The sequence below is a fragment of the Strigops habroptila genome, chromosome Z (assembly GCF_004027225.2).
Source record: "Strigops habroptila isolate Jane chromosome Z, bStrHab1.2.pri, whole genome shotgun sequence".
NCBI classification, from domain to species: Eukaryota; Metazoa; Chordata; class Aves; order Psittaciformes; family Psittacidae; genus Strigops; species Strigops habroptila.
This window is the reverse complement of record NC_044302.2, coordinates 9,683,868-9,700,121: the sequence shown is the minus strand read 5'-3', so window position 1 is coordinate 9,700,121 and position 16,254 is coordinate 9,683,868. Positions and strand designations below refer to the sequence as shown.

Genomic DNA, 16,254 nt, shown 5'->3' with positions numbered 1-16,254 from the left:
GGATCTTAAAATGCTTTTTAAGCATAAATTCAGATTCACATCATGCCTAAGAGAAAGAGTTGTAAAAAGCATTACACTTGCTCTTTAAAGTAGCTCAGTTAAGAGCGGGAAGGCTACGCTTTTGGCCAAAGCACATACAGCAAGTCAGAAGCAGAACCAGGAAGAAAATTGCGGAGTTCTGATTCCCACTGCTCTTCTCTCACTATTAAATTACTTGGGTTTTTTTCAGACTTTCCCCTATAATATCAGTTAGGTAAGCACACAAATTGTTCATTATCTTTAACAAGAGTTTGAGTGAATAGCTGTCCACTACACTCAATATATTGAAGGAATTGAAAATCTGCATGAATGCCGTACTCTATTGGTAACTATATGAATTCTGACACAAAAAGCCTTTAAATTAATGCTAAATCATTTACCATTTACACATATTTTCTAAGTATTATTCATAAATAATATTACTCTTAAAATTATTAGAACGTATAGCTAGAGTGCTACTTCACACCCAGGGGTTAATGTTTGATTCGTACAATCTTACTATCTATCTACTCAGTAAATAATCACATCAACAGTCACAACATAATCAGCCTGAAAGAAAATTGAAACTTTTCACCAGATGGAGGGAGTCTTCATTAGGAACCATAGAGGTAGGACAAGGGGTAATGGCTTCCCCTTAAACAGAGCAAGTTTAGATTAGATACAAGGAAGAAGTTCTTTACAGTGAGGGTGGTGAGGCACTGGAATGGGTTGCCCAAAGAAGTTGTGAATGCTCCATCCCTGGCGGTGTTCAAGGCCAGGTTGGACAGAGCCTTGGGCAACATGGTTTAGTGCGAGTTGTCCGTGCCCATGGCAGGGGTGTTGGAACTAGATGATCTTGTTGTCCTTTCCAACCCTAACTATTCTATGATTCTATGATTCTATAAATAAACGTAAAATATGAAATCCCTACATCAGCAGATTAACAGCTTAAAAGCAATGTCAAGTCAGTAAAATTCTTTGAAATCCTGTCATCCCTATATCAAACATGAGCAGTCCTGTAACTTTTCCAATTACTGCCAATATGCAGAGCTAAGTTACAATTTTGACAGAGCAGAATACCAAAGAAGAAGAATAATTAGAACATTAAAGAGGAGCCACAGAGAACACCAATGTAAGGAAAGATTTTAACACCACACAAAATGATCTAAGAGTAAATTCTCACTGCAGTGAAAAGAATGGGAGTATGTAATCATCAAAGGTGTTATCCACATCATAAACTTTTCCTTTGGATAGGATTCTGCTTCTAAAAACATTATTTGTTTTCTAGGAGTAAATTTTCTTAGCATTAATTATTCTTTGCTAGGAACATATTTAATTTTTTCAAGGAGAATTTACCAATAGAGAACAATAACAAAATCTTATTCCCTTTGCCAAAAGACTGTGAACAATCTTATTTATTAATAGTGGGTCTTCTTAAAATGCTGCTGCTGTTGGAGGCTTTTGACTATCAGTGAGTTTTCTTTTGTCATTTCATAAAATGTGTAATGTCACTTTATATCTGTAGTTTCTCCATATCTCTTCCACATCTGTCTCTTTCTATAAAACACTTTCATGCATTGTTTAGCTGATGTCAAGAACTGTGGATAGCAGGTAAGTAGTTCTATTGACTGCTTAGGCAATTCAAAGGACTTCATAATAACAGAACAAACCAGAAAAGGAGCAGAGAAAATGTGATGATAGCAAAGGGGTGAAAAAAGTGAGCCTTCTTTTCTGCAGCTTGAAACATGTAAGTATTTTTTGGCACTGGTTCAGGTGCATTAATACTACCAACACCGTACACTCTAGTATTATCTGAATGCATATGTTTTTAATGACCTTATTACCAAACCTTGTTGTGATTCTATCATTGAAAAATACATGTTTTTTCCAACACAGAGACAGTTTGAATAAAAATTTAGTTTTACAGAAATGTTCCATGAATGCAAAAAGATCACAGTGTCACAGGTACAAAGTATTGTGTCTCCTGCTGATGAACCTGATGAAGAAATGGAAAATAAGATAAATAGATGGAAGGAGTCTGGCCCCCAAATCTTACTGGCTTCTTTAATCTGCAAGACAGTGCTCACATGATTCTTCCTTTTTTTTTTTCAGGGTAATAGTTGGAACTACTGAAAAGTAAAAGAGTAATCCTTTCTAGTAGAACTGCTATCTGGGAGAAAAAAAAAAAAAAAAGAAAAAGAAAAAGAAAAAGAAAAAAAGAAAAAAAGCTGACCCTCTTTATCTTTTTATGCAAAGCTAAGTAAATACAAAAAATTATTCTCAAATGTCTTGTTTAAAGAAAGCCTAAAAGCTTTAGTCCCTTTCTGCTGTCACAAGAAATACTTGTCTGTAAGGGAACAGGTGGAGAGCTATTCTGAGTCCTGTGTGGAGTATAGCTGGATATTCCTGGCCCCATCAAGGCTTTAATGCGGACAGGCTGCTGAAGAGTTGCAAGTACAATAGGCTGAAAAGATCTGCAATAGCTTTTCTGTTACAGTTTTGTGACAATATGCCAACTACTGGTTTAATCTTTTTCTAGAACTGATTATAGTTCTTACAATATATGCTGAAAGCAAGAAATTACCTAGGTCTTAGTAGTACAATGTATATAGCACATCTAAGTACATATCTATATCATCTTTGAATACTAAGCCACAAACCAAATATTAAAAAATTAAAAATTTGAAAAGCCCATGATGTGATTCTCTTAACATGAGGTGTGAAACTCAGTTTGAAAGCACCAAAGTAGAGGGGAAAATGGTCCCAGTCTCTCATCTGTAATTGTATAGTTATATGTTCACATGCTACACAGATTTTTGGTCCCCAAAAAGGTTTAGCAAAGTCCATGCTAAGAACCTGGGTGTAAGATATAAAGTCTGAGGATCGTATGACAGAGAACTTAACTTGATATTCTGATGGGTTCACACTGTTGATGAATAACAATATACAGTGATTCCTGGCTATCTGTAAAAACCTAAGAAATCTGTTAGGACCAACTGAGAATGCACTTTAAAAAAAAGACGTTAGGAGATGCTGCATAAAATGACATCCAGTGGCAAGTTTAACCAGTACTCTTCATCTCTACAGTTACTGCACTATCTTTTTAAATCTTGCAAAATAAATGCTGAAGATGCAACAGCCACAGTGGTTTGGTTAAACAATTCTCCCCAGACCAGACTGGCAAGTTGTGAACCTTTTTCAAGAATATTACGTATTACTATAGGTTCAAAAAAGAGTTTACATGTATTATCATGTAACATAAAAAAAAGAATGAAGGAATTGGTTAATAAAGATAAATATAAAAAAAAAAGTCTGCTGAATAATTTTTATTTTAAAAGATATTCTTAGTGGAACTAATTATATAGTGTTTTCTATATCTTTATTATTTTTTCTTAGCTTGATGTATTTTCCCAAAAAACATCATAAAAGGCAGATTTCTAGGTGTCCTGGGTTCAGCTACAGCAGTCATTTTTTCTCTTTCTTAGTAGCTGGTGCAGTGCTGTGTTTTTGACTTTCAGCCTGGGAACAACGCTGATAACACCAATGTTTCTAGTTGTTGCTAAGTAATGTTTGCTCCAATTAAGGACTTTCTCAGTCTCATGTTCTGCCAGGGAGGAGGGGAAGCCAGGAGGAAGCTGAGACAGGACACCTGACCCAAACTGGCCAAAGCGGTATTCCATACCATGGCACGTCATGTCCAGTATATAAACTGGGGGGAGTTACCCGGAAGGCCCAGATCCCTGCTCGGGTCAGGCTGGGTATCGGTCGGTGGGTGGTGAGCAATTGTGTCCTCTCCCCTTGTTATTTCCCTTATCATTATTATCATTGGTGGTAGCAGTAGTGGTTTTGTATTATACCTTAGTTACTGGACTGCTCTTATCTCAACCCGTGGGAGTTACGTTCTGATTCTCCTCCCCATCCCTCCGGGAGCAGGGAGAGGAAGAAAGGGGGAGTGAGTGAGCAGTTAGATGGTTCTGAGTTACCGGCTGGGCTTAAGCCACGACACTAGGGTAGCTAAATTGGAGACATGGCAAGGTTGACGAGGACAGATTATCCATTATGCACTACAAAGCAGCATCATATGGTAAGAACAATCAAGTGTTTTTAAGAAGCAACCATCGCATGAGATATAAAAAAAGAAAACCAAGTAAGAATGGCTAAGTCTACAACAAAATCCAAATTTTTACTACTTGAGACATGATTAGATTTTCCCTCCTTGTATAAAATGGTTAATTTTTCAGAATCTCTTCAGAAAAGTTTAATTATTCGTATTTCAGAGTTGCCCTAAAGAAACGAGAAATGGAACAAAAGAAAACAACACTAGAAAGAAGAGTATTGTCATATTAGAGGAGGATGTTTGCATGCACTAACCTCAAAGAACAGAAGACAAATTGTTAGAATAGTCCAATTATTAATAAGCATTCCAAAAAGAAGAATTACTCTGAGCAAAAAAATCTATGAAATTATTTTTATACTAGAAGGCAAGGAACTAACCTATTCATTTAAGCTAGCAAAGAATTTCTACTGCTTTAGAGGAGTAAAATACCTGAGTAGTAGTAATTTGATGCAGTGTGAAAATTAACATGCAAAATGAGAAATATTATCCTCTAAATTATCTACGAACAAAAGAAATTAACCCATAAACTTTTTGCACAATTGCATCTGAAAAATATCCAAGTTTGAAAACACAGTCAGTTATGAGAAAAAAATCAATCAAATGTGGAGAATTGCTAAGAAACTGTGACTCAAGTGAAGTACTCATGGTGAAATAACTGGCTGCAAAACAGCTATCCTAGTGAATGTGATAAACTATGGATGTCTACTTACTTCAGAACACCCGCTGTCTTCAGTGGTTTTACATTTTAGACATAATTTTTCCTTCTACACTTTACTGACTTTGCGTGTACTCTATCTTGTTCAGATTTGTGCAAACACAGTTCTGCAGTCTGGTCACAAGTCTACTGTTACAAACAATTAAGTAAAATAAGCATGTACACAAGCAAAAACTCGTAAGACTTCGACTGAACGACACTGAAGATCCACTGACTGACCATCAGAATCTTAGAATCATAGAGTAGTTAGGGTTGGAGAGGACCTTAAGATCATTTAGTTCCAACCTCCCTGCCATGGGCATGGACACCATACATTAGACCATGTCACCCAAGACTCCATCCAACCTGGCCTTGAACACTGCCAGGGATGGAGCATCCCAGAAACTTCGTAAAAATTTGTATTCTTGAGTTATGAATCAGATGTTGAATTATTATTTGTAATCACTCATTGTGTGTGAATCAACAAAAAATTGAGTTAAGCATTGAAACTGTACATATTAAGTTCTCTTAACTTCTCATATTTTGGATCTTAAAATCTCTCATTTGGTGAAGAGAACTGACCTTACAATAATTACTGAAGGACAATTCAGTAGGTGTTTTCACATTTTTTAAGTTTGATATCTACTTTTAATCTTCAGAAATCTCTAAAGCTCAAGAATAAATGTAAAAATCACCATGCCATATTACATTTTTTGTTATGCTGGGCACAGCTATAGGAGATTGCTGGCTATCTCTACCTAAAGGATTTTTATATTGCTCTCTAGATTGCAATAAGGATCAGTTATATGATAATGTATGTACACATATATTCATACTTTTAACTCCAAGGGTTTTCCACTAAACAGAGAAAAAGAAATATCTATGTGTTTATTCAGCAAATTAAAGATATAAAACCAGACACAGTAGGCATAAAATAGCCCCCTGTAAAAAGACTGAAGTAGAAGTTATTTTTTAATTTGTGTTTATCTTATGGTCTCTCTATATTAAAAATCCAAATTAGTTAAACTAGTCAACATTAAGGCTTCCACAGAAATTTAATTTCTTCATGCAGTGCTCTAGTATTTTGCTTAGTTTTTGTTTTTTTTTTTTTAATAATTTGAGTTTCCAGGATTACTTGAGCAGGGAAGGGTCTTCTGAGTTAATTTTTATAAGGTTTTCTTTTGATATGTAGATCCCTGAGAAGAATAGATCTAAAAATCTTCAGTGATAAAGTCCACCTAACCTGCTAGATCAGACCTGGTTCAGAACCCTAATCTCACATAGTTTCTGAACTACAAAAATATTGTCATAGCAGCATTCAGTCTGCATGGTTATTAACATGCAATTAATAGCAAGATTGATGTTCTGGCTTTCTACGTGTTAAATTCCATCAATAACTGGTGGAGAGAAAGAACAGCAACAACCTCAGGTATTGTCAGTTACACATGGAAGTTTAGTTACTCTTGAAGGTCATTTCATAGGACAGCTCAATTGCCTATTACATTAACTGCTTATAAATAAGCTGTATTTCTCCATCCATTATGAATGGAAATGCTGAAGAGGTTTATGCTCAGCAGACAACCAGCCCTTCTGGATGGCCCTGAAAGGGAAGCTGTGTGTGCACTGTGGGTGATTTAATGCCAGACTAAGCATGTGTTCCAGCTGAGAAATGGAAACCCACATCTGGCAGAAGTGAGCATTTTAAACCACCTCAAGCTCATTTTGGTACAAGCTCAAAAAGGTTAGCTTCAGCTAATTTTAACAAGCTAATGCTAGTTTGTCTCAGCTATAAGTTGATGCCACCCAGCAAAGAAGTGGCTCTTGCTTGTTTATATCTTGGGAGGTGAGCTGGCTGTTGGGATAGAAGGCTTGCAAAGTCAGGCCTGTGCCTGGCCGTATGCTATAGGCACATGGACTCAGGGAAGTACTGAGCTGCCATTTTTAGATTTTTTCTCCTCCTCTGTCCATTTTGTATTTTAAAGAATCTTTCAAATTAATCATTAAGAAGATTTTTAAAACTTCATTTTTTTTCACTGTAGGAAAAGAGGAGAAGGATGCAGAGAAGTTGAATTAGCTAAGAAATTATGTTTCAGAACACAATACAAGAGCCATTATGTGCTTTACCTCACTGTTTCCTCAAAGTATATGCATGATCCTAATTCCCAAACTAAGCTGTGAGTTGAGAAGTTTGCCAACATTTGGTAATCACTAGGAAACACGTAACTTATTCAACAGCCAATAGTTAACAGTTGGCAGGAGCATACCCTTTGGTTTGGAATTGATTTTGTATTTGTTCAAGGATGACATGCATGCTGACAAGTGAAACCAGATAATTCAGATTTATCAGTTCCGACTTTCTGAATAACCATGTCAGATAGATGATGGATGGCTTCCAAACTGCCAGTAAGACACAAGTTGGTGAAGGTGATAAACAAAAAAATTAGCCTTCCCTGTGCTGAATAAGCTAATATTTCAAAATACCAATGGCATTATCCCAATATTTTCTCAAACATGTTAAGATTCAAAAACCTATTTGAGATTCAAGCATCTATTTGAACTACAGTAACTATTAGACAAGAAACAGTGAGGTCCACATGCTATGAAAGAACAGGGGCTTAAATAAGCTTGAAGTAATCATGTAGTCTAATATTAGTGGCCAGGAGAGAAGTCTTCACATAAATAACTCCCACCACTCCCCTAGCCACTGCCAGCAGTGATAATAAAAGCAAAGCTTATTTCTGACTTTGTCTTGACAGCCGCTGAATCTGTCTAAAATGGCAGTATATCATCAATGACACTCATGACCAATAATGGAACAGATACTTCAGCTGCAGTTGGGGGCAGAGGGCATTTTAGGATGAGGGACATGAAAGCATAATCTTTGGCTGTATGCCATTTTTGAGAAGAACATGTCTCTGGATAGAAGCCTGTGGCTTACAAGAGTTGCTAGAGCTTGAGGAGCTCCCAGCAGGCAGGATATTGCAGAACCAATGAAGTTACACTACGGGATAGTTCGCTAGGTAAAATAGAGTTCAGGAAGACTGCCTGAGCGTATCAGGTCCTGAGGAACATGGTCCAAATAGTGGAAATCATAGAAATACATCACGTTATGTGTATATTTTATTGATTTCTTCAGCCATCATTTTCCATGGAGAGGTTGTAGTTAACAGACACTCTGTAGTAACATTTACAGAAAGGATATTTGCAGAAACAAAACCAAAGGATAAACTTATGAAAAGGAATAACAAATAAAAAGCATTCAGCTGCCATCTCTCTGATGATTTGTGTAGTAATCAATGACAATGCACAAAGCGTTAAAAGTTTAAAAGGTACCCAGGTATTTAGTTCTGTTTTATTCATACTGAGACAGCAACATTGCTTTCTAACAAAAAAAAAAAAAAAGGATGTACTTGAACTATTGAAGTACATGTATTTGCAAAATGTAGGGAATTTTTCATGAAGGGTTTATTGGGGTTTTTTTCTAAATTATCAGTTTCATCATTTTTTATGGGATAGTAATTTCCTTTTACAATTGAACTGGTATCTCAGAAGCAGAAAATGCAGAAGCATATAAAAATATCAGGTCTAATTAGTGTGGAAGATTCTTTGATTAAGTTTTCCTATGCCTGCTTTAAAACTTCAAATACCTATCTCTGTAAGACTGTTAATACTGTATTGCAATCATTGTACATGTTCATGACTTCTGAAATGTGGCATTTAATGTTTAATTATTAGCTCAAGAATAGACTTCCTAAGACTAGCAACAAAAGATAAAAGTCAAGAACGATTTTATATTTTACATTGTAAGTACAATACAGAAATGATTATTGAATATCGTAAACTCCTTTCTTACTCAGATACTTAAACAATTGCTCATTAAGCATCATCAAGAGCAATTTAGTATAAAAGAGATTTATACATAAAATAAGTAAGAACTACTTAAAATCAGTACCCACTTGGATAAATTGCTCTTAAAATTCTTACTATTTTATTGGTTAAAAAAGAAAGGGAGTAACTCCATATTAAAAAGTAGACCTTCTACATCCAGGTAGGTGTAGATATTTCCCACCAAACATAGACGCAAATACAGAAATAATTCAGTGATCGCTTAAAGGTAACCACTTCTCCCAAAACCACATATTTATACTTGTAACTGTCGCTGACCACAGTCCATGTGTAACTCACAGCCACCAATACATTAACTGCTATGGAAATCTTACAAAAGTAATTTAGACAATAATATTTGCAGTGTATCATTAAGGCCAAATCCACACCAACCAGCAAAATAACATCTAGAGTGCCGTTTTTAAAATTATTATTAATAATAATATTAATATTAATAATCAGATATTAAGATTTTCATCTAATAGTGTCCAACTATCCGTAATTCCTGAGTTTAGTACAAAGACACATCACTAAAAATGGGACTCCAATATGGGATGATACAGCAGTAGATAGATCTCTCTACCGAGTTTTAGTCTAATAAACTGCTCTTACAGTGCTATACACCAATTGAAAAAGGTAACTTATTTAAGATATGCACCCATAGATGTTAAATTTGTAATTTTGCCAAGAATCCTTTGTACAAAGGATTAGTCACAAAACTATTTCAACTACTGTTTTGCTGCCAGGGAATCCTTGAAAGCTAACATCTAAACCACTAAAACTCTAAGACACACCACAGGGTCATTCCTTAAATATCATATGAAGAGAACAGAGCTGTCTGTTCTCAGGTAATATTACAGTAAAGTGTCCAAGACAAGATTCAGGGACTTTTCTGACATAACTAATACAGGAACAGAAAAATATCCCAAAAGAATAGCATTCATCTGCAGCAGAAAAAATTCACCACAGCATTCCAAGTTTTAGTATGAATTCCTTGGGATTTCCTATAGTCTCCTAATGTCTACTGCAAATTTGTGAGAAGCAAAGACCACTTTCTTTTTTGTATCTTGTAAAAGTATTAAAATAATGTTTGCTTTTTATCTTTTTTTCATTAATCTATTCTTTGTTAAAAATCACACTCAATTCACAAGTCACAAAGCTGATATATCAATGGTACCTATGGACTTTTTTTTTTTAGTAAAGATACACCTGGAAGTACACAATGAAGAGGTTCCAAATGATAAATTCATACTCAAACTGGAACAGCAGGAGATTCCAGTTCATTGGAGGCTCCATATAGTTCTATTGACTTCAATAAAGCTATGCTGATTTATGCTAGTCAAGAATTTGCTTATATATCAATGCAATCTAACTAGGTCTTTATATATCTTCACAGTAGACCCTAGAGTATCTGAGTCAAGCAGATCAAAGTAGAAAGCCTTGTTTTAAATCCCTTTGTGGCGACAGCTTTAAACTGAGAAAGATTTGAAGACATTAGTGTATCTTTAAACTGTAATAGAATATTCACTTTATAATTGATGTCCTTGAACAAATTAAAATCCCAGAAGCAACTAGCATTCTTAAAATGTATTTTAAGAGTACTGCAAACTTCTGCATGCAGTTAATGGATGAGGTTCTGTTTCTTCATTCTCAAAGTGAGTACTTGGGTGCCTGTCTACCTCCACTTGAGAACTGAAGTGCTTATATCAAAGACTATACTGAAGAATAGTCTATACGTTCTTTTTATGTACCGAATCACCATAATATTCTTACAATTCATACCTGAAATACCTTTACAGAGGCTAAAGAAGAGAATTTCTAATATTTATTGATTTGGAAAGAGTATTACCTGAGGTTCTACCAGTAGCACCATTAGAGAGGTAAACTGCCTCCAACATCCATTAACACCAACCATTTGGACTGGCAAATGGAAGAATAACAACATAAAAAAGACAGGGCCTGAAGCATTATCCACTACCTGTTAGTCTCCAGAGCAGCTGGAAACAGTGAATCCATAGTACATAGCATCCCCTCTTTCTGCAAGACTTCAGGAAGGCAGCTGGGACCTGGGACACAGATGAGACCATGAAAAAACTTGAAAGAGCATGCTTGCGTGTAGAGGCAGAGGGAGAGGAAGAGTGACTGCTCAGAGACACTTGTCATTTCTTTTTATATAGGTTTGACATTGTTGTCTCCTTAAAAAGACTCCTGAAAAATGCTATGGTTTTTAAGACAGTTCCATTGGAGTGGAGCCTCACAGTCCTACACACACAAAATGTACATGTGGATGATTATAGTCATCCAATGTCCCTTGAGCACATCTGTGCTTCAGTGATAATAACTCATATTGCTACTTAGTACAGAAATGGGACATTTTCAGATTCCTTGCAATTAAATTTGCTCCATGCAGTTGTTCACTAAAATCTGACTTTGCTGACATTTAAAATGCAGTGTAAGACATCACTTCTTGGCCAAACATTTGCTGGACGCTATGGCTGCACTTAATTATTTATTGTGGTTGTTTCAGATGATGCAAGATATGGGAATACTTATCCTGCCTATTGTCAGTTTGGTGTTTGCTGTTTTGGGTTTTTCCCCAGGAGCACTCTGATGACATTAGGAAGGGAACATAAAACAAACCAGTAAACAAGCTACTGCAAACTGTGCTAAATATGCAGCATTTGCACACACACAAAAAAAAAGCCTCAGGTTTGTTTGTTTATTTTCAAATTGCTCTAAATTGAATGATTTTTCTTCACATACAAAAGTCAACATCTTTACCAGCACAGAAAAATTAAGGTGGGAAAACTGTTCAATTCTGACCTGTACCCCACAGTTCTGCCTATTGAGTCACCACTTACCTAAATTGTTGCAACGCAAAGTTTGTTTGTAAGGTTTGACATTAAAAAGATGATTCACATGGACCCACTTAGTTTCAGAACTAATAAGAGTGTAACCAGAATTGGTCTGGCTGTTCTTAAAGCAGTGCTGAAGGCGCCTATCACTTCAAATAAATGAAAATGAAACTTATTACAATATAGTAACAATCAGGAAACTAAAATGCAGGAAAAGAAAAGAAAACACAAGCAAACAGCAACAGGGCTCACTAAACATTCATGAGGTAGAGCCTGAGATGGAAAGTATTTGATATCAGCACTAAAACATGCTGACACTAAACTCTCTCCTACACTTAACAGTAACTTTTGAGAACTCTATACACAATGTCTCATTGGATTTGTCTTTCATGTGCTCTTAATACTAACAATAGAATGATGGCATTGTCTTTGACACTGCCTAATCTGTACAATCGTAATTTGAATGCATTTATTTCGTACCTATTGTTTTAGGTGACAGGTGCCAACCCCCACTCTCAGTCTACAGTGTCATTCCAAAGGCATGTAATGTAAAATTCCATATTCATTCAGCTTAACAAGAAGAACAATTTTGGAGAGTGATAATTCTGAGTCTATTTTTTTTGTCAAAGGTCTCCATATTTCTGTATTAGATCAATGATCTTGATTCAGCGCACTGCCTTGATATTCAGTTCAGAACCGGGGAGGACATTAAAACATTCAATATTTAGACATCTTAGTTCTACAAGAGGAAAAACAACGACAGAGACTGCCTACAAATGGGGAATGCACTTTACCAGTTTTTATTTATATATCTTTGAGGCAGATTCTCAACAAAAAGGATGTTTAAATACCCAGAAATTGGCAAAAGAAGACTTGACTTCACATGGCATGGCCAATTCAGCATATCAAATAAAGAAAATATATATACATAACCTCTATTTATTGTATCTATCCCTCATCAGAACTAAGTATGTTATGTTGTACTGATTTTTAGCATAAAAATGACTTAGAGAAAAGGATGCAACAAACCAATGATGAAAGAGAAGAAATCCAGGTACGGCAGGAACAGATGACTATGTGACATGTTTGTTTATTTATATATTAATAAAAAATAAATAAATAAGCAAAGGCTCAAACAGAAAAATCGATCAGAAGCATTCCTGTTCACTAAAAAGAAGTTATTCCTGCTAGTGAAGAAGCAGTGAAGTAAGACATCCAGGTTGAAAACGCTGCTGAAGTACAAAGCTGGAAAGTTTGTTTCTGGAAATTTAAGCGTCTTCTCATTTTTGGTCAGTGGCAATTTCAATGAATTTGCTGGTATTATCACTAGCTTTCTTAAGGGTTATTAATAATATATATGTGTTTAAATGACGTGTGATACTAAGATTTCAAACATGTTGGATTTATCCCTTCAAAATTAGAGATAGAACTATAGTACCTGATTTTGTACTTAAACTACAAAAAAATTACACATAGGAAACCAACCTGTAGAATAAAAAATTAGTGGTCTTTAATTTTGCAGTCAATGGGTTACTACGCTGAAGATAAGGTATGGTAACTAGTGGCACAGAGCCACAATCTAATTGAAATGCAAATGGAACTGCAGAGTGCCAGGGAATATTTGGCGTACTGTAAGAAAACTAACCTTGAGAATTCAATTTCCTTTGTTCATGAAATACCATCACTAATCTAATAGTGTAGTTCATTTGTAATTAGCAGTCAATCAGGCAAATTTCCATATTCATTAACAAAAATTAGTAAAAGTTTAAAGGGATCATTCAAAAATCTACAGATCTATGCTTCTAATTTAGTCTTAGTACAGTGGGACCTTTTCATCTGTGTTCTTATAGAAAATTAATCTATGTATGTAACTAAATTTTCTCTTATTTTGACATCATGTTGCTCTTTAGATATTACAAAAACCTTTCACATTTTGAATTCTGAAATATTCTGGACCTTTTAGTTTTCTGGAAGTTTTTAAAGCATTAACAAAACTTGCAAGAGTATCACTTCCTATGAGGAGCAGACAAAGACTCTGTGTCTAGTTTTGAAAAAGGAGGCTCACTGCTCTCTGCAGCTTCCTAAGGAAGGGCAGTAAACAGGGAGTTGCTGAACTCTGTTCCCTGGTATCCAGTAACAGGACACATAGGAATGGCTCAAAGCTGCATCAGGAGAGGATCAGACTGGATCTTAGAAAACATTTATTTACTGAGAGGTTAGTGAAGCACTGGAACAATGCTTCCTAGAGAGGTGTTCAATGCCCCAAGCCTACCAGTGTTTAAGAGGCATTTGGAAAATGTGCTTAATAACATGCTTTAAGTTTTCATCAGCCCCCTAAAGTGGTCAGGCAGCTGGACTAGATGATAGTTGTAGGTTCCTTCCAATGAAGTATTCTGTTCTGTTCTGTGCTGTTCTGTTCTGCTCTATTCTGCTATCCCCTCATCTCTGGAAATATTCGATTGTCCTATACACCATGGCAGGCAAGATTAGTCTTTCTCTTACTCACATTTATTTCTTCAGGTGGCCTCTCTAGAGGCTTGAAAAACTTTACTGATGTCACATCTTTTTAAAATTCCAATGCTTCTTACCTTTGCATTGTAACAGAAAATAGCAGAAGTGTAATAAATTTAGAGCTGCTGGTTGTAAGAAAAAGTCTTCAGAGGAATGACGAACATTTGATTCAAGTACTGAGAGAGAAGGAAATAAAGGTTTCGAGCAGTAGTAGCAGTGATACAGGGGAATGGACTGGGAGATTATGAAGGGACTTGTAAGAACAGATTAGGCAAGCACCTGTTAGAAATATTGCTAATCCTCTCTAGCAGAAAAGGAATGTCTGCCTAAATGCCTATCTGCCTATGATTAGATAGCATATAGCTGTGATATGCATATTCTATTGTCCCAACCCAGCATTCTTTGCTGACATATTGATAAGCACTTCGAGACCCATATTACAGCAATTTTCAAAATGAAAATAGCATATGACTCCACCTCTGACGTCAGGTAGAGTCCAGCTGCAGTATTCAAAAGAGCTTCATATGCTCCTCTGAGGCCCAAAGTCTCGTGTCCTCTTTGCATTATGATGATCTTGGAAGGCTACATTAACTCCATACTATTCCTGTGCTGTGCCCAGTGCCTTTAATCCTGAAAAACAAGGCCAATGAGAGAGAGAGACCCATTCTCAAGCAATTTCTACTTGCTAGAGGACCTCACAGCTACAAGGTTACAATAGCTCATCAATCTTCTTGGCACTGAGGCTTTTTGCAGTCTCTAAAGCTCCACAGATACTTTGCAACAGCAGCTTCAGTCCCCTCAATTTTATGATCTATTCAAATGTAGGACTAAAACTATCACCCCTAAGAACTAGGTTCTTTCCTTACAGTGTCTTCTGGCCTGTGCTGCCCTGAAGCCAAAGCAGTAGCGTAAAATCTAACAAACCCCTGTTCTTTCTTTCATAGGATATGGAGGAGCCTTTTCTTGTCTCACTCTTCCGCTTTATGAGATGCGCTGTTGGGCCAGGCCAATAGTCTAGCTTGGTATTCTACCTCTGGCAGCAGCAGCAGTAAAAGATGCTGTTTACGGAAATAATGTAAGCTCAGCTGCTTCCTGCAATCCATTGGGTTTTGTCCCCCAACAGTCATTGAAGTAAGGGTGATAGAAGGTACACCTCTGCCTTTCCTTAATATCTGTTTGTGAATTTATTGTCCACGAATTTGTCTAACCCTGTTTTGAACCTGTTGACATTCTCTGCCTCTACCATCTACTGTGGGAAGAAAATACAGAAGTTCACTGCCTGCAGTGTAAAAAAGTCTTACCTCAATTTAGTGACTGTCTTCTATGGGCCCCTTATCAGTGCCATAAATAAATGCTATGGTAACACACATTTACAAATTGAGCAAATGACACATTAAGGATCTGTTACGCTACCGTCCAGACAGGCATAATGTATACAGAAAAAAAATTAGTCAGTTCAACATTTTGTTATAGAGTTGACACTCCCAGGCATGTACCGTGTAGTTGATCTGTAGAGGTTCAATGTACACTTTCAAACATCCATCAGACTAAATAAACTGTATAAACTGATAACTGTATAAAAACTTCAAATGCTGCTAGGACAGATTTTTCGGGAGAAAAAAAAAGGAGATGCTTTCACCTATAAGGGACACATTAAGTCCACAAAGGTCTCTCAATTCTTTACTGGCTAACAGTAAGGAAAAAACATCTCTAATACACTAGCTGCTACAAAATATTTATTTTACCAGAAAGAGGAATATATAGAAGATATATCTAATTCAAAAGGAACTTTGTATTCAAAGATGTAAAGCAGTTATTCAATGGATTTCTAGACTAAGAATGTATATCTGATTGCAGAAACGAGTTATGACAAGTGTCTGTGATGAAAACAAGTAATACATATTCTTCTAGCAGAATTCTACTGAAACTTTATTATTATTATTTTTGATGTTTTGCACTAATTTTCTGACTATACTCAATGACCAAAATTAGTATCAATTATATATTAGCATAGTTATACATGACTTAATAGTTATTAATTCTTCATGACCTTAATATACCTGCTTTAAAATTATGATATTCAACACATAGTAATAACTATAAAAAAGAACATCCTCAAACAGAGGTAAGACTTGCTTGAAGGGGAGTAATGCTTGCATTTTCAGCTAATGCAA

The 16,254-nt window shown here is 35.9% G+C and overlaps 1 long non-coding RNA gene across 1 annotated transcript; it reads left to right on the top strand.

Annotated features, from left to right (window-relative positions):
- The first annotated feature begins 276 nt into the window (after positions 1-276).
- LOC115601397 lies at positions 277-13,887 on the top strand. Its single transcript, XR_003989334.1, has 3 exons — positions 277-288; positions 3,857-3,861; positions 13,785-13,887. It is a non-coding gene; the product is annotated as an uncharacterized LOC115601397 (long non-coding RNA).
- The last annotated feature ends 2,367 nt before the right edge of the window (positions 13,888-16,254 follow it).